General features: G+C 38.9%; 1 protein-coding gene across 25 annotated transcripts in view; it reads right to left on the bottom strand.

The window, feature by feature from the left end:
* The window catches only part of EPB41L2 (erythrocyte membrane protein band 4.1 like 2), a 257,797-nt gene that overhangs the window by 216,721 nt on the left and 21,430 nt on the right, over positions 1 to 19,646 (bottom strand). Inside the window, exon 2 of one of the 25 annotated variants that reach the window (XM_089332680.1) lies at positions 12,305 to 12,364. The exons of the other annotated variants lie outside the window; for them this stretch is intronic. The gene's annotated coding sequence lies outside the window, so the exon portion shown is untranslated. The remainder of the gene's footprint in view (positions 1 to 12,304; positions 12,365 to 19,646) is intronic. 25 annotated transcript variants of the gene reach the window in all.

The following is a 19,646-nucleotide window of genomic DNA, read 5'->3' as shown; positions in this document are numbered from 1 at the left end:
TCCTTACTTAATGCATACTAAACTGATCCTCTGTAAAAAAAAAAAAAAAAAAAAAAAAAAAAAGAAAGAAATTATCAATTCCCAACTTGACTCTCACTGGGATTAAACATGACAATAGGTCTGCTCTGATTTCATCATCATTTAAAAAAATCATCTATTATTTTTCACTTTATGTTTCTGTGTGGGAGCAAACTGTTGAAATCCATACTTAATGTATACTAAGCTGATCTTCTGTATATTAAGATAATCGAAAATGAATCTTGATGTGAATGGAAGGGGAGAGGGAGTGGGAAAGGGGAGGGTTGTGGGTGGGAGGGACGGTATGGGGGGAAAGCCATTGTAATCCATAAGTCGTACTTTGGAAATTTATATGCATTAAATAAAAGTTTAAAAAAAAAAAAAAAAGAAAAGCCCTATGCACAAAAAAATAAATAAATAAATAAATAAAAAAAAAAAAAAAAAACATACAGGATTTAAATATTTCTAAAGAAAGCAAAGTGAACATTTTTCATCCTAACTTCTATCCTAAGCACCTAAGCAAAATACAAATATCCAATATGTAAATAGCCATATTATTTGATGGCTCCCAAGATAACTGCAAATACCTGACAAAACAACTAGTACTGGTAAACAAAAAGCTAGTATTCCAAGATGTTTTCAAATAAGACACCTGAATTTCAAAGTTAGCAGTTATAACATAAAGATGTGCCCAGCATTACTGCTATGAACAAAGAGATGATGTCAAAGCCACCAATTAACATTACTAATCACTCTAAGGCAGGGGTGAGGAACCTTTTTTCTGCCAAGGGCCATTTGGATGTTTATAACATTATTTGCAAGACAGACAAAATTATCAACTTAAAAATTAGCCAGCTATAGATACAGAATTTTGAGCCCTGCCTATGTTGCTTTGACAGGGCCAGACTAAATGATTCTGCAGGCCTTATATACCACATGCAGAGTGGACATTCCTATCTCTGCTAATGCAATATCACAATTACTGACACAGTCTAAGAATAAATACTTATTTTAAAACGCTATCTCCAGATGAGGAAAGGAATCATTAGGCTCCTTAGAAAAGTATATCCCTAATAACTCTTTTGTGACAGTTTTCTCTTCTGTGTATACAACTTACTTTCCCCTTTTGAGACTACCTAGCCACGTGCTATTTGTCACTAATGAGTTGGGTCATCCCTCAGTGTGCGAATTTTATTCTCCAGGAAATAAAGCAATGCAGTAAAAATCCTCCAATGTCAGATACTCACAACACACTAGACCATATAAAACACTGACTCTTACTGGATTATCATTTTAAGAGGAAAAATGTTCATTATAAATACATGATGAATTATTAAATCATTAAATCTGATTCAGTACTTTGAACACTAAAATACTACTTTGTCTTAGTACACATCCCTCACCAAAGTAGCCCTCAACCAACAGAAGTTCTTCTGGCACCACAATCAGAAAAAAGTTGTGTAGTCTCTCTATGATACAACAAATTATCTAAATATATACTATATTATACCAATTCCACAAAAGTTCTTCAGGATACATTACCTACTGAAAATAAACACTTATGTAAATACATATTTTTTCATTATTGATCTCCAACCAGTCCTACATAATTTGATAACATAGATACTGTAAATAATAATTATTTAAAGCCATGTTTCCCAGCCCTAACTAATATGAGCTTGCCATCTCCATTCCCCGCAAAGCTGTAGAAGTCTCGCTGCATTTCTGAATGGCCAGATTACTAAGGGTACACCATACTGACTGCTCAACTCAGTGGACATGGCTGCAAAGAATTCTGCCAGGCTATTGCAACAGAGAACCGGGTGATCAGTTGCTTTTAGCTCCCATCTTCTAGTCAGGATAACTCCTCAGAGGTAATAATGGAAACCAAATACTAAAGGGAATAGGTCTTAAATGTGTCATATTTGCAGCAGTATTTTCCACCCTAGCATCTCTCTCTCCTTTGCAAAATTCTGGCAACTAAATCCAAGACTTGGTCTCCTTGTAACTTCCTCCTCTGGTGGGCAACACTTGGGAAAAACACCAAGGAAATGCTAAGGCTTTCTCTTTTTTTGCTTAGGACTAATAACAGGTTAATATTTACTTTGCAAAAACCTGGAAAATCATCCTCCCCCCCACCATTTTCACTAAATTCCACTAGTCAAATTCTAAAGAATCACCTGGGTAAACAGTACATTAATCATTGTCTTTTCAAAATCTAAATTTACACTGTACAATTCCATTCTTTGGAAATATTCTTTTAAGCACGCAGAAAGGATTACAACTATCACAGTTCTGTTTTTAAATTGCCAAGTTAATTCCAGAAATTAAAAGTTCATTTCCCCCCATGGAATACAGAGTATGAGTCACATGGCAAAGAATGACTTAAATTTTATACATTTACTTTGGAAACTTAAAAGATGCCTGTCAAATTACAAAGTAATTGCCTAAACATTCCAGTGACATTTAACTGCTACCAAACTGCTGGAAAGTTGATCTTTAATAGACCACAGCTGTTGATGCCACAATGCCTAAAAGCTGAACCAAGATTTGATTGTTCCGAGCCCTTTCTCCAACAATGACATCCTCAGGGGAGGACTTTTGTTTCCTCCAAGCAGCACCCCCAGATGAGGATAACAAGAGGACTGCAGTCATCCACAAATACATGTACAGTCACAGTCACACACAAACTAAAAACTACTCAGAACCACTGCTTGCAGTTCTACCACAAGGTTCCAGGCTGTGTTAACCTATCTCCTATTAGCTGCTCCCTGCTACGACTGCACTGTACACTTAAGGCAACCCTATGTGAAGCCAGGGGCTCAACAAAGTGACCTGCTCAAGAACAAAGCCAGCAAAAGGGAAAGGCTGTGTGACTCAGGGCCTGGCCCTCCCTTAATTGCTGGGCAGGACCATCTCTCACTGTCCCACTGGGCTCAGGGGCCCTCCTTGCTGCCAGAATCTCCCACTCTCACCACTGGCTCCTGGACCCTTAAAGTATGTAAAAGCGACTACTTGGCTCCATAACTTGACAGAATTATACCAACAGGCTTTTACTGAAAGTATTTTTTGATTGACTAAGTGGCTAGGAATTGACTGATACTCTGTTTTAGCTTCTTCAGAGACCAAAAGGTTAATGACAATTCATTTTTAAGTAAGCTTTCCTTTGGATAGCAGTAAGATAAAAGGAAAATACCAGCCTTCCCTGCATAATTTAGATCCTGAAATAGTATCCCTAAAATGCACTGCATTTCTAAATAAGTCATTTCCTAAGCACTTACCTCAGTATTAAACAATTTTCTGAATCTGAATCAAGCTAATCTGAATCATTTATATAATGACTCCAACAGGCCCATCTAGTAAAAGTGCACTTGTAGTCAACATAATTACATGTATATAGCAATAGCTGCTAACAAATTACCCTCTCCACACAGAGCTACCAAAGGCTCTAGCTTACTAAAAAGTTTATAAAGAATACTAAAAAACATTAAAATGTACCACGGTACTAGAGATCTAGTGTAGGCACATCCCCAAAAAAGCAAAATGATTGAATTGTTGGTTTAAATGCTCAACTTAAAAGCAGATTTACTTAAATATCTATTCAGACTACTGAATAAAACAGTAAGCAAACAGGTTAAGAATGAAAAAGATATAAAGATTATTCTTTTCTGCTATGCCACCACGCCAGCCCAGTAAAGATTATTCTTTTTTTTTTTTTTTTTTTTTTGACATGCAGAGTTAGAGAGAGACAGAGAGAAAGGTCTTCCTTCTGTTGGTTCACCCCCCAAATGGCCGCTATGGCCGGTGCGCTGCAGCCGGTGCGCTACGCCAATCCAAAGCCAGGAGCGAGGTGCTTCTTCCTGGTCTCCAATGTGGGTACAGGGCCCAAGCACTTGGGCCATCCTCCACTGTCTTCCCGGGCCACAGCAGAGAGCTGGACTGGAAGAGGAGCAACTGGGACAGAATCCGGCGCCCCAACCAGGACTAGAACCCAGGGTGCCGGCGCCACAGGTGGAGGATTAGCCAGTGAGCTGCGGCGCTGGCCTAAAGATTATTCTTAAAAGTGCCTAGCAGATTGGACAAAATGTACAATAACAATAGAGTGAACAAGATGGAAAAGAAAAATCATGTAAAAGCTGACCAGGTGCCTAAATAGCTTCAAGATAATCAAGTATATAGTTAGCAAATTCTATTAATAGGTCTGTGCCAACAAGGAGGCTGGAAAAATACATGCCAAGCTCTAAGAATTAGAATGCTCTACTTAACTGGAAATTTTACTAACAATTAATTAAATTCAACTCTTGGCCAACATTATACTTCAAAATTTCATGATTTCCTCACTTAAATTTTGTTACATGAACTGCCACAAGAAAGTAAAGAATTTATATACACACTAGCTGAAAATTCAGTAGATTTGTAAAAATTTACAATCAAAAGAAGTAAAATAATCCAACCTATGAGGCAGTAATTATATTTAATCTAAAATTACTTTCAACCATGAAGCTCTGATAATATGTTTTCTATCTTAACCTTTTTCCAAGTCTGAAGTTAGCACCTAATCATGGACACAGAAAAGAACTAGAAAAAAAATTGAGGAAAAAATGGTCATTTTAATAGTAACATTGATAGAAAATTCATCTTCTTCAAATGTCATGAAATGGTTTCTCGAAGACAGTGTGGCTACATACCACAAAGGATACTTACTCAAAGGGAACACGGTATAAAAGGGAAGGAAAACAAGGCATCTGTTTAAACTACATAACAAATCTCAAAATGGCTTTTAATACTAAGATGTCCCTAAAAACACATGTGAAGAAAAAACCACTCAAAGAAAGGCCTATCAGATAAATCCAAGAACCAAGTATCCACACCAGTTATATTCCTATACATTATCATATCAAGAACCACAAAAAGAGAACAGCACAAGGAAGTCTTCCTAAAGAAGTACTGGTATAATGGTTTAGAAAGCTTGTGTAATAATATGAGGGTTCCATCCTCCCTTCCTTTCCCTTCATCCGTAAAATACAGCAGTATTCATCTCCTATCAGTTCCTGAGACTATAAGGGGAATAAATGAAATATCTGTGGTTCCTTTGAAGACAAGTGCTACATAAACTTTCATTTTTTCTCATCACAAAAAATGGCTTGTACAGAAAGTCACAGTATCTCAATGGGCCAAAGGAAAAAATAACAAATAGCACTATCCAGTTTATAAAGCACTTTCAGATTCATACTTCAACATCAAGAAACCAAAGTGGGGAGGGGCGACCACCATCCTAGGATAAGTTAAGCTTATGCTAGGTTAATTTGTCCAAAAAGCATGGACTCGGGTCTTGACTTTGAATCTCAAATTTTGTTTATCATATTACTTAATCTCTCAAGTCACAGAATAATTTGTATTTATAACAAAATGTATTTAAAAAGGGCATCAGTTCTACCAAAATAATAATTGTAAGATGATAATTTTACATGCAGCAAATGCAGGAAGTATAACAGTACCTCCTTATTTAATACTTATTAAGAATCAAGGGCTAATAACAACCAAAAAAATTTATAAACGGGAAAGAGCCTTGCATAAACACTTCTCCAAACAAGATATACAAATGGCCAGTAAGCACATGAAAAGATACTGAACATCATAAAGTTATTAGGAAAATGTAAATCAAAACTACTAAAGGGGCCCGCACTGGCTATGCCTCCACCTGCACGCCCACATCCCATATGGACACCAGTTTGTGTCTAGGCTGCTCCTCTTTTGAACCAGCTCTCTGCTATGGCCTGGGAAAGCAGTAGAAAATGGCCCAAGTCCTTGGGCCCCTGCATCCACGTGGGAGACCAGGAAGAAGCTCCTGGCTCCTGGCTTCAGATCCACCCAGCTCTGGCCATTGCAGCCATTTGGGGAGTAAACCAGCAGATGGAAAACTTTTCTCTCTGCCTCTCACATAAATAAATAAAAATCTTTACAAAAAAAAATACAGTACGATATTACTCACAAACATTAAGAAGGCAAGGAAGGGCAAAAAGATGGATGGATGAACAAATGGACAGAAGGAAGGAAGGAAGAGATAAGAGGGAGGGAGCAAAGGAAACAGGAAGAGGGAAAAGAGGAAAAAGTAAATCAGTACAGGCAATAATATAGAGGAATTGGAACCCTGGCGAACTGCTGGTGAGAAATATAAAATGGTAGAGCCATGCTAGAAAATGGTCTTAGTAATTCTTACATTTGTCCTCAAATATTTATGAGGGCAAATGTAAGAATTATCATATAGCCCAGCAATTATATTCCTAGAAATATATCCAAAATAATGAAAACAGGAATTCTTTAAAAAAAAAATATTTATTTGAGAGGCAGAGTTACAGACAGAGAGAGGGAAAGACAAAGAGAAACATCTTCCATCCGCTGGTTCACTCCCCAAATAGGCACAATGGCCAAAGCTAGGCCAATCTGAAGCCAGGAGCCAGGAGCTCCTTCCTGGTTTCCCATATGGTGGCAGGGACCCAAGCACTTGGGCCATCTTCTACTGCTTTCCCAGGCCATCGTAGAGAGCTGGATTGGATGAGGCGCAGCACAGAGAGCTGGATCAGAAGTGGCGCAGCTGGGACATGAACCAACACCCATATAGGATGCTGGTACTGCTGGCAGAGGCTTAGCCAACTATGCCACAGTGCCAGCCCCAAAAGCAGGAATTCAAACAGATACTTGCACACCAGTGTTCATAGCAGCATAAGTCAGAACAGCCAAAAGGTAGAAACAACACAAATGTCCATCAATTAATGATAGAGTGAACAAAACACAGCATGATGAATAATTCCAGAAATGGTGGTAATGGCTGCACAACACTGTGAATATACTTAATGTTACAGAATTGTGCACAAATGGGTTTAGAAGCAGATTTTATGTATATTTTTATATACAGCAGCCCCTCACCTGTGGGAAACACATTCCAACATTCCAAAAAATACCAGAAACTGTGAACAGTATGTATCAAACCCTATAAAAACTATTTTGTCCTATGCAGACATACCTATAAAGTTTAATTTATAAATTATGAAATGATTAGCAATAAAATAGAACAATTCTAAGAAAATCAACAATAAAAGTTAATGTGATTTCCCTCCCTCTCTCAAGACATCTTACTGTATTCAGCCTTCTTTTAATGATGCTATGAGATTATCTAATGCCTATGCGATGAATGTCACAGGTATTGAGATGTAGTGTGCAGCTACTACATAAGGGTTACTTAAACAAAAGCACTGTGATGCTATGACAGTCAATCTAACAACCAAAACAAATACTAAACTTAAGGACTCTTATTTCTGCACTGTTCTATTTAATGTTTTCAGACCACAGGTAAATGAACCATAGAAAGAGAAACTATGGCTAAGGGGGAACTAGTTTTAATATATCTTTATGTATATTTTACCACAATAAAAACAAAACTCAGACTAAATCTTCCAGTGTAGTCAGGAACAATTACTTGAAGACACAAACACAAAAAAATACTTAGTGACTATGAAAACATCCCCCTAATGCATGTGGTGAACCGTAGTCAAGCTCAGCATGCTGGTCTCTGAATACACTGCATGGGGTAACGCTGATGCGAATGGACAATGTAGACCTGTGTTCCCAACACAGGTTGAGAGATGTGTTAATCATGGTTGGTTTCACAAACACCAGAAAGAATCTGTTACCTTTTTTTTTTTTTTTTTGTATCTGACACCAGTAAACATATTGGAGGGGAGAATAATATAATCATTTAAAAGTTAGAAATTAAGAAGAGTAAGCTCTCAGTTATTTTTCCAAGATCAGGCAACTGGTTAATAAATAACACAAGAACAAGTTCAAGTCTCAGATCTCCTAGAATAGTGCTCCTCTTACACTCAGTGTAGCTGTAACATGTCACTTACTCTGAGTCTCAAATGATGGAGCACAGTCACTTTAAAAAGGTCACTCAGTGTCCTCAAAACTGTACTCGAAAGACCACCCTCCATCTCTTAAGCTACTGGCTTCATTCCCATACTTCTGATCTCTGAAGAATTAATCTGGCACAATATTCTGTGAGGGTTATTTCAAAAGAACAAAGCATATAAAGCCAAATCCTAGAAAAATGGAAAATCAATATGCTTAAACAGCTTAAGGGTGTCATTATCCCACGAGGCATAAAGGACAAAAAATTCTTCACACCTAACTGCCAGACTACAAAAGGACAATCATTCACAGAACCCACATCCGTAACAAGATGTACTTGCAGAGCTTAAGCACTCTAACAGTCTGGAAGCTCGCAGTAAAGAAGGCAAAGCTCAAGATCCTAGCTAGGAAAAGCACCCAAGATCCCTTTCAGTTAAAAAGATGAATCTTACATGAGAAGGCATTCATTGACACTCTTGTTGAGAGACAGTTTCAAGACCACTTAAATGAGGAAACATGAAATACAATAACAAACAAAGCTAGCAATGTCAACCTCCAAATGAGATGCTACCTCAAACTCTCACCGGTAAATAAATGAGCCTGCAAGATTTCAAAATCTTTGGCACCAAAATAAACTTACCTTTTAATTTCAATTTCCATGAACTTTCTGAAATTCCCTCATACATCTTTATTACAACCACAGAAAGTCATGTAACTCTGTTTTCTACATCATTCCACAGAAATTTCAATCAATCCTATGTCTTTGTCCCCTTCCTAGACCTAGTGCCTAAATTCAGTCCTGTACTTGACACTTCACATTTCACTTTTTGCTTCCTTTCCCGCCAGACATCAATGCCTTGACCTTCAAAATCTGGTCCAAAGTTATGATCCAATTGAAATCAATAAATATTTACCGAGCTTTTCTGTGATTACAAAGATATCAGTGACCTGTCATCAAGAACCTTATAATTCCATGGGAAACACAATGTTTACCTGTTAAAAGTTACGACACAAGCTGGAAGAGCCTGGCTCTGGTATCAGGGCAACCTGTGTTAAACCCTTAGCATCAATGGAGCCACACGATGATACAAGTTATATTTCCAACACCAGTATCCCATCTTGGCGTGCTGGTTCGAGTCTCAGATGCTCCACTTCTGATCCAGCGTCCTGCTAATGCAATTGGATGGCAGCAGATGACAGCCCAAGCAGTTGGGCCCTTGGCATCCATTTGGGAGTGCAGGATGGAATTCCTGGCTCCTGACTTTGGCCTGACCCAGACCAAAGCTGTTGCAGCCATTTGAGGAGTCAACCAACAAATGGAAGATAGGCTCTCTCTCATTCTCTCTCTCTCTCTCTGCCTTTCAAGTAAATAAATTTTTAAAAAAAGAAAAGAAAAATAGCCTTCATAAAGACTTTACCTCTCTGCATTTCAGTTTCCTTACGTCTATAATGAAAGTAAAAATGTCTACCTTGCTGTGTGATTATGAAGTAAAACGAAGTAAATGCTGTGGTCTGAATATCTGTCTCCTTGAACTCAGGAGTTCAGTACCAAAAGTCATACATTAATTATACTAAGAGAATGAAGACATAATCCAATTATGGTGTTTAGAGGTGGAGATTTTGGGAAGTGATTAAATGGAGTTAGGTTGTTCAGGTGAGATCCCCATGATTGGATCCTGGTGAATTATAAGAGACACCTAGACAAATACTTGAATTCTCATTCTCTTGCCATCTTGCTCCCTGCCCACCTCAGGAATCTGACAGCAAGAATGCCACTCTCAGAAGCCAAACAAATGGGGCTCGTCTGATCTTGGACTGTGACCCTCCGAAACTGAACCAAAATAAACTTATTTTCTTAGAAAGTTTGCCCACCTCAGGTATTTTGTTATAGTAATGAAAAGCACACTAACAGGCAGATAATAAATTATTTGGAGTATTTGCCCTAGCAATTAAGATGCCAGTTAGGATGTCTAGGTCCCATATTGGTATATACGGGTTCAATCCCTGGTACTGGCTCCTACTTTCAGCTTCCTGTTAATTCAGGAAGTGCTAGCTCACTGCCTGGGAGGCAGTGGTGAAGGTTTAAGCAACTGGATTCCTGACACCCACATGGGAGACCTGGAATGGGTTGCTGGGTCCTGGCTTTTACCCCCTTGACCAGTGCGAGCATTTGGGAAGTAAACCAATGGATGGGAGCCATATCCTATTTTTGGTCTCTCTCTTCCATATGTGTCTCTGTATCTCAAATAAATAATTTTTTAATTAAAAAAGAAAAAGAAGCAATTTGCTTATTATCCCATTACTGAGCACAAAGTAAGCACTCAAAGGTTAACAATATCACTGTTAAATTATTATTACAAGAGCTGGCGCCACGGCTCACTAGGCTAATCCTCTCCCTTGCGGCGCCGGCACACCGGGTTCTAGTCCCGGTCGGGGCGCCAGATTCTGTCCTGGTTGCCCCTCTTCCAGGCCAGCTCTCTGCTGTGGCCAGGGAGTGCAGTGGAGGATGGCCCAAGTGCTTGGGCCCTGCACCCCATGGGAGACCAGGAGAAGTACCTGGCTCCTGCCATCAGATCAGCGTGGTGTGCCGGCCGCAGCGCACTGGCTGCAGCAGCCACTGGAGGGTGAACCAACGGCAAAGGAAGACCTTTCTCTCTGTCTCTCTCTCTCTCACTGTCCACTCTGCCTGTCCAAAAAAAAAAAAAATTATTACAAGAGAAAAGTACAAATGTTGCCCTGATACAATATATGCACCAAAATTTGGTGAGCAGAATAGATCCTTTAAGTGAGCTGATTAGATAAGATTTGAAAGAAACAGAAAACACAGGTACATCTTAAAAGAAAAGGATTATGTGAAAAGTCAACAAAAAGACATTAGTTTTAACTTGGGTCTGAGGCTAACTAGCTTTGTGACCTGGGTGGTTGGCTGTGGAGAATCATTTAAAATTTCAAGCTCTCAATTTTTTCATTCATATGTTAAAAGGCTTAGTTAAGGAACTGCTATAATCTTCTAGAGCTGAAATTCTATAATTTGGTGTAGGAACCATCTAGGCAAAGAGAAAAGAACAACTGTTCATATAACGCTTTAGAGCTCAGAAAAGCAGAGAGTTGTACAGAAGACAGGGAAGAACCCTCTGCTAGAGTAGAGGACCCAGTGGAAAGAAAAAGGGGTACAGGACCTGCTAGTTTGACTTCCACCACAGGTGAAAGGGAGCTGTAAGACGCTGCTGCACAGGAGAGCAGCGTAATACCTGTATAACAAGAATATCTCAAAGAGGAAGAGAAGGACTCAATAAAATAATAACATAGATGACAGGACAAACTGGGAAACAGATGGAGGGGGCGACAACTAAGAGACAAAATAGACAGGATTCAATGACTCTGGGGGTTCATGGCATGGAGAATGGCAGCCCTAAAGATCAACAAGTCTTTAGACAAATTAGAAGCATTAACTTGGTAAAGCTCCCTAAAATTGTCAGGTCTCAGTTTCTTCATAAAATAAAACTTTTATCTCTTTCACCTCCACAATTCTATGATTCTAAAATTTTGACAGAGCTTGTGGGTTGAGACTCAGGCTTTTTTTATTTTTGATATCCCCAATTAATTCTAATGTACAACCAGGTGGACAACCATGACCTAAAAAAAGGGAAAAAAGACCAGTTATGGGTTAATTAATAGTACATCTCTACACAGGCCAGAAGTGATAGGACAGATTCTAGGGCACAACTGGAACAAGTTTATTATCCTAAAACTGAAAAGGTCAGCCTCTCAACTGAGAGGGTAAGAAAGAAGTAAGGACAAGATTAGTCAGTGTTGGTTAGGAAAGCAGAATTTCTCAGCTGATCATCCCCATCTTCTCCATTCAATAAACTGCCCAGATTCAAATGTAAGTCAATTCACACTATGGTCACAGAGAAGAAATTTGTATATAATCAAAATATGATCAAAATTAGTTAACATATTTGCTTATTCCAGAAAAAAATTTAATAGCCTGAATATTAAAACTTCTATTTTGGAGACAGTGTTGTAGCATAACAGATAAAGCCAGCACCTGCAATGCCAGTGATGTCAGTTCAAGTCCCAGCTCCTTCACTTCCAGTCCAGCTCGCACTTGGGAAAGCAGCAGAAGATGGCCTAAGTACTTGGGCCACTAACCCTAAGTGAGAGACCTGGATAAAGCTCCCGGCTTCTGGTTTAAACCGGGCCCAACTCCAGCTGTTGCAGCCACTTGGGGAGTAAACCAGTGCTCGCTCGCTCGCTCTCTCTCTCTCTCTCTAACTTTGCCTTTCAAGTAAATAAGTAAACCTTTAAAAAATGCATTTCTAAGGCCAGCATCATGGCGTACCAGGTAAACCTGCCACCTGCAGCGCTGACATACCATATGGGTGCCAGTTCAAGTCCCAGCTGCTCCACTTCCAATCCAGCTCTCTGCTATGGCCTGAAAAGACAGTGGAAGATGGCTCAAGTCTTTGGGTCCTGCACCTGAGTGCTAGACCTAGAAGCTCCCAGCTTCTGGCTTCAGATCAGCTCAGCTCCAGCCATTGCGGCCATTTGGGGAGTGAACCAGAGAATGGAAAACCTCTCTCTCTTTCTCTCATATATATATCTCTGTGTGTATATATATATATTTTTTTTTCCTGTGTAAAAACAAACAAGATAAAACTTACAAATTAAACATACAAAAATACATAGCTAAATAACATAAGGACAGGTATTCAGCCTAGCAGTTAAGATGGCCATGTCCCTATCATAGTGCTTGGGTTTGGTTCCCAGCTCCAGCTCTGAATTCCAGATCCCTGCCAATGTGCACCTTAGAAACAGCAGGTAATGGCTCAAGTAATTGGGTCTCTATCATCCACGTAAGAGATCTGTATTGAGTTTGTAGCCCCCAGCTCCCAGCTTCAGGCCTGTCCAGTCCTGGCTATTGCAGACATTTAGGAAGCAAACTACCAGAGAGAAGGAGTTTGCCTCTTTCCTTTCTCTCTCTCTCACTCTCGCTCTCGCTGACTCTCTCTTGTGCTCTCTCTCTCTCTGCCACAGCCTACATTTGTGCATGTGAAGGGTACATCTGTATTTGAATATTTTCTTAATTATTAATTTACCTAATCTTGATTTTTAAATATTTTTTGAAAAGTAGAGGCAGACATAGAGCCACAGACAGAGATAGCCAGAGATCTTCCATCCACTGATTCACTTTCCAAATGTCCACAACAGCCAGGTCCAGACCAGGCCAAAGTTAGGAAAGCCAGGAGCCCATAACTCAAACAGGTCTCCCACATGGTGGCAGGAACCCAAGACTTGAGCCATCTCCTGCTGCCTCCCAGGGTGTTCATTAGCAAGAAATTGGAAGAAGTGGGCTCAAACTCAGGCACAATATGGGGTACACACATTCCTTGCAATGTCTTAATCACTATCCCAAACATCCACTCCCTTGTTTTTACTTAAGCATTTTATCAAATGCATTCTCTGTAACATGTCTCAAATCCTTTGCACAGTGATGCAGAAAAGAACTACCTCTCTAAATACTTACACTATATTGTTCATATATGAAACACCGAGTCTAGAGGGTCTTGCATGGTACAGTCCAGTAAAGAATTAAGTAAAACTAATTCACAATTCTTTAATATTACAAAACAGAAAGAAATGATGAACAAGTTATTCTAGTGGTTGTTACCATCTGGAAAATTCAGAATAACTTTATTTACTAGATACGGCAGTTAAAGCAACAGATTTTAAATACTTTTTTAAAGTGCTGATTCTTTAAAAACAATTAATAATTACAAAAATAATACTGTCGTTATTTTACAAACCAATCATGCCTAATACTGAAATTGAATACTTTTCACTAAAATACATTATAATCTCTTAGTTACTCTAAAACTTAACTTACTGGTAAATAAATACAGCATTCCATAACACTTTTTTCTATTCTTGGAAAAAAAATGGTTTCTCAAGGCACAACATTTTGTTTTTATTAGTATGGTATGCAGCTGTATTATTTGTACACTGCCCAGCACTAAGTTTTCAAAGTGCTTAAAAACTAGCCGTTCATACTTAACCAAAAAATCATGATAGTGACTATTATAGGCACCATACTTAGCCACATTCATTCTGTAAAAGAAGACCTACAAAATTGAAAAGAACTAGGCCGGCGCCGTAGCTCACTAGGCTAATCCTCCGCCTAGCGGCGCCGGCACACCGGGTTCTAGTCCCGGTTGGGGCGCCGGATTCTGTCCCGGTTGCCCCTCTTCCAGGCCAGCTCTCTGCTGTGGCCAGGGAGTGCAGTGGAGGATGGCCCAGGTGCTTGGGCCCTGCACCCCATGGGAGACCAGGAAAAGCACCTGGCTCCTGGCTCCTGCCATCGGATCAGCGCGGTGTGCCGGCCGCAGCGCGCCGGCCATTGGAGGGTGAACCAACGGCAAAGGAAGACCTTTCTCTCTGTCTCTCTCTCTCACTGTCCAATCTGCCTGTCAAAAAAAAAAAATTTTTTTTAAAAATTGAAAAGAACTATTGCTTACGGGATGACTGCTGTCCATTTGAGGCTCTACATTAAGACAAAGAAAAAAAAAAGAAAATTTAAAAAACCAGCATGTTTTTTTAAAATGTGACTTCCCAAAGGTTTGGAAACATAACTGGTATAATGTTCATTATAGAACAATTCTCCACAAATCCAGTTCATACACGTGAACTTTTGGTGAAACCTCATCTGTTTACTCCAACCAGAGGAAATAAAGCTGTCTGCAGGAAACAAGGCAGTAGCTTACTGATCCAAGGTTGTAAGACTGACCCTCTCCATGCAGAACATTTAGCTATGTTATGCTGGAATAAAAGGCAAAGGTTACTATGCAAACTGCTTTTTATTTCCTCTGAGAATGGACGCTATAGCTGTGAAATATGTTAGAACCCCTGCCTTTCCAAATCTACGGTCCTTTAATCCATGGCTCATCGATCCAACTATCAGAATGGGAAAAAGTAATGAATATGTGATTTAAGACAAAACCTGACAACATGCAAACTCCTGAAACATTTTGTCGTAATGATAACTAAATAATAAACAATTTTATAAGCATTAAAAGATCATAAATCATAAAATGAGACGAAGCCTTAATCATCATCTAATTTCATATTATTTTTCATAGAGTTACAAATAAGGGCCTTAAGTATCAAATTTTTACTCTGATCTACAGCATTTTTCTATAATTTAAATGTTTTTTGTGCTATAGCTAATGGATATTTGATGTTATTCTCAAAAAAAAAAAAATCGTATTACCAAATGGACAGAAAAGCCAGTTTGAAGGAGCTGTCAAAGTGGAAACTATTTGAACATTAAAAAGAAGGGCTGGGGCTGGCAAGAGTAAGTTAAGCCACTTGTGATCATACATAGTGCTATGCCAGTTCAAATCCCGGATACACAACTTCCAATCCAGTTTCCTGCTACTCCAACTATGAAGAGAGCGAATGATGGCTTAAACACCTAGACTTCTGCTACCCGTGTGGGAGACTAGGATGGAGTTCCTGGTTCCTGGCTTCAGCCTGGCCCAAACATGGATTTTGTGGCCATTTTAGGAGTGAACCAGTAGAAGGAAAATATCTCTTCCTCTCTCCTCCTCCTTCTCTCTCTCTTTTCTCTGTCATTGTCCCTCCACCTTTCAAATAAATAATCTTTAAAAAATAAATATAATTCATTGAAATATGCTGAATATGTAAAAATTCTAAAGACAATGATACTAAAAAAAAGAGAAATATGCAAAAAAAACTTGACATACCTTTCATACGCAACTTACACTGACCAAACTAAGTATTTATCCTGCATTCAAATAAAAAAAAACTGTATTTCATGGTAATCAAATAGCCCACATTAATAAGAGAAAGCTATTTTCTACAGAAAATTGCAAGCTAATAAAACTGAAGGAATAAAAACTTAAAACTGTCTCATTTAGGATACAGTCTGTCAGTACTACAAAAGTTCTGCAGATTGGTGCACAACAATATTACTGAACTATACACTTACAAATGGTTAAGATCATAATTTTTATGTGTATTTTACTACAGTTTCTTTAAAAATCTCATTTTATAACAATTTTTCTACTCTCAATGAGATAAACTTACTTAGGTAAAATCACCAAAGATACTAACATTAGGTGAAACACTGATAAAGAACTACCATGTCAGTTTCATTCCTCCTACATCATATGCTAGTATGAAAGGGAAAATCCTAAGTTCACAATGGGAAGATCTGCCATCACTTTAATCAACCCTAGCTTTACTAACAAGATAACTAACTGTATTATATGTTTCTTGATATGCTGCAATATGAAATATACAAACTGGTTATTAAATACTATTGCCAAGAATATTTATCCAGAATCTAATCAAGCCTTTAGACCTAAATTTTCTTTACAGAAAACACAGAGAATAGAATAATGAGTTAAATACCACTATGGTATTTAACTAGGCAAACCAATCCAGAAAAAATATTAGGCTACATCTTACATTTCTCTAACAGCTCATTGTCATAAAACAGGAATAAAAAGAGAAGGAGGGGAGCAGTATTTTAGATTATGAGAGATTTAAGTGACATAAGCCTAACTAAATGCAATTTGTGCTATTTGGCAGGATCCCACTTTGATAAACACACTATAAAAGCTGTCATAGGGATGACTGGAGAGATTTTAATATAGCATGGATTAGATAATATTATACAACTTTTGCCAACTGATTATTTTGTGTTCTAGCTAGATGGGAAAGTGTCCATTTTTAAAATACATATCACCAAAAAATTAAGGGTGAAATATGTTCCATAATTTAAATTACTTCAGAAAAAATATATGGGAAAAAGTTAATGTAATGAAATCTTGTATACAGGCAACAATAATCAGTGGATGTTAAAAATCACTAAGTAAAAATTTGACAGGAGATAGATCAATCTGCCTGAAATACCTGAGCCCATTAATCAATCTTCATCCCAAAAAAAGAGCTAATCACACAATATTTCTAAATGAGAAGCAAACGGAGATAACCACTGACAATTATCAAGGATTCTAGCCCTCTCTGCCATCCCTCTCCCTCAAATCACCACCAAATCCGACAAAGCATCAGATCCACCTATTTATTTGTAATAAATTCAGAAGACAGAAATATAAGTCAGTACCAACAAGCAGAGACACAATTAACAAAATCCAGAATGTGGGAAACCTATAGGACAAACTACAGTTTCTTCAACAAATAAACTGAAAGAGGAAAAAAAGTATAAATAAACCACATGTTAAGATCTTCAAGAGACGTATCAACCAAAGGTAATATAGATCTTACCTGGATCTCAACTTGAAAAAAACTAACTCTAAATATTTATGAAATGAGAGAAATATAAAAACTCATTGAACATTTAATGATACTAAAGAACCATAAAGTTTCTTAAATATGTTGACAATACTGTGGTTTTTATTTTTTTTTTCAAAAAGTGCTTATCCATTACAAATATATAAAAGTAATAATGAAGTGAAAAAATGTCTGGGATTTGCTTTAAAAGCAATCCAGCATGGAATAGTGTGGGAGGGATATGGATTTGGAGGATACTCAGATGAAACAAAACTGGCTATACGTTGGAAATGAGCTAGAAGACGGGTACATGAGGATTTATTATTGTACTGTATGTTTGCACATGTTCTCATTACAAAAAGTATTTTTACAGAAATATAATAAAGCCTGGAAAAAACCCTAATCACAAATCCTATCATAGAATTTTCTTCACCTAACACCTAGCAAAATGAACATTAATGAAAGAAAAAGAAAATAAGAACTAGAAGATTTACAAGCATTGACAAAAGACAGAAATAAATGATGTAAGACCTACATCACAATCCTGATAACTAATGAAAATCAAAGAGTGCAGTAACAGTAGTATAACCCATCTCTATCTCTTGGAAAGTATACCAAAGACAAAGGGGAAAAAAAACTAGGTGGTAGGGATATAGATGTTCACTACACTGGACTCTCTATTTCTACATTTGAGATTTTCCATTTAAAAAAAGATTACAGGAGCCGGCGCTGTGGCGCAGTGGGTTAATGCCCTGGCCTGAAGCAGCAGCATCCCGTATGGGTGCTGGTTCAAGACCCAGCTGCTCCACTTCCTGTCCAGCTCTCTGCTATGGCCTGGGAAAGCAACAGAAAATGGCCCAAGTCCTTGGGCCCCTGCACCCGTGAGGGAGACCGGGAAGAAGCTCCTGGCTCCTGGCTTCAGTTTGGCAGAGTTCCAGCCGTTGAGGCCATCTGGGGAATGAACCATCGGATGGAAGACCTCTCTCTCTGCCTCTCCTCTCTGTGTAACTCTTTCAAATAAATAAATAAATCTTTTAAAAAAAAGCTTACAAATATCCTTTAAAGGTTTATTGCAGAGTACACTTGATCTCCTATGGACAGTGATTGCTTTCTTACTAGCCATCTTCCTACTTTAACCCTCCTACTTCCAACTGCCAAGGAAGAGAAGTGGGGGAAAGTAGTAACTAGGAATCCTGGCTTACTGGGTGAGAAATTTAAGCAGTAAAACTGAAATGTTTCCATTATTTTGCTAGAAAAATCAAGACTGATTTAGCCGGCGCCGCGGCTCAATAGGCTAATCCTCCGCCTTGCGGTGCTGGCACACCGGGTTCTAGTCCCGGTCGGGGCGCCGGATTCTGTCCCGGTTGCCCCTCTTCCAGGCCAGCTCTCTGCTGTGGCCAGGGAGTGCAGTGGAGGATGGCCCAAGTGCTTGGGTCCTGCACCCCATGGGAGACCAGGAAAAGCACCTGGCTCCTGGCTCCTGCCATCGGATCAGTGCAGTACTCCGGCCGCAGTGCGCCAGCGCGGAGGCCATTGGAGGGTGAACCAACAGCAAAAGGAAGACCTTTCTCTCTGTCTCTCTCTCTCACTGTCCACTCTGTCAAGGGAAAAAAAAAGACTGATTTAACTGTGAAAGGTCTTACTTTAACTGAAAACCTTCTTTATGGTCCTTAGAAATTACTAAGACAGCTGCCTTTCCCTTTTCTGTTTTAGAAATGAAGGTGGACTAGAAACTTCTGTGTAATTTGTATCTGGATAGTTTTTTACAGAGATTACCTTCCTTAATTTCGAAGCAACTCCATCTGTTTCATGGGGAATTTGGTTTAGGCTGATTTCAGAAAATGAAGAACTAAGAAATCCAAACATCCTTACAATTAGCTTTGATACTCCTTGAATTATTTTAAGAAATAAAGACAACTGAAGTACCCTTCTTAAAGGGGAAAAAAAACTAGAGGCAGGTGTTATACCACTTGGGATGGTAACTCCCCATACCAGAGTGCCTGGGGTCAAGTCCTAGCTCACTTTCTGATTCCAGCTTCCTGCTAATGCACACCCTGTGGGGAAGCAGATGATGTTCCCTGCCGCCCACATGGGAGACCTGGAATGGGTTCCCTGTTCTCAGTTTCAACCTGGCCCAGCCCCAGCTCCTGTGGGCACCTGGGGAGTGAACCAGTGGATAAGAGTCCTATCTGTGTGTCCCTCTCTCTCTCTCTCTCTCTCTCTGCCTCTCAAAACAAACAAACAAATGTAAAAAGAATAAATGTTTTAAAAAATTGACAGATCATTGTTGTGGCGTGTCAGGTAAGCTGCTGCCCAAGAAGCCAGCATCCCAAATGGGCACTGATTCAAGGCCCAGCTGCTCCACTTCTGATCCTGCTCCCTGCTAATCCGCTAATCCATCT

Source organism: Oryctolagus cuniculus, chromosome 5 (genome assembly GCF_051225735.1).
Source record: "Oryctolagus cuniculus isolate XC-2025 breed Fujian yellow rabbit chromosome 5, ASM5122573v1, whole genome shotgun sequence".
In the NCBI taxonomy this organism is placed as follows: Eukaryota; Metazoa; Chordata; class Mammalia; order Lagomorpha; family Leporidae; genus Oryctolagus; species Oryctolagus cuniculus.
This window is presented reverse-complemented; position numbering and strand designations above follow the sequence as displayed.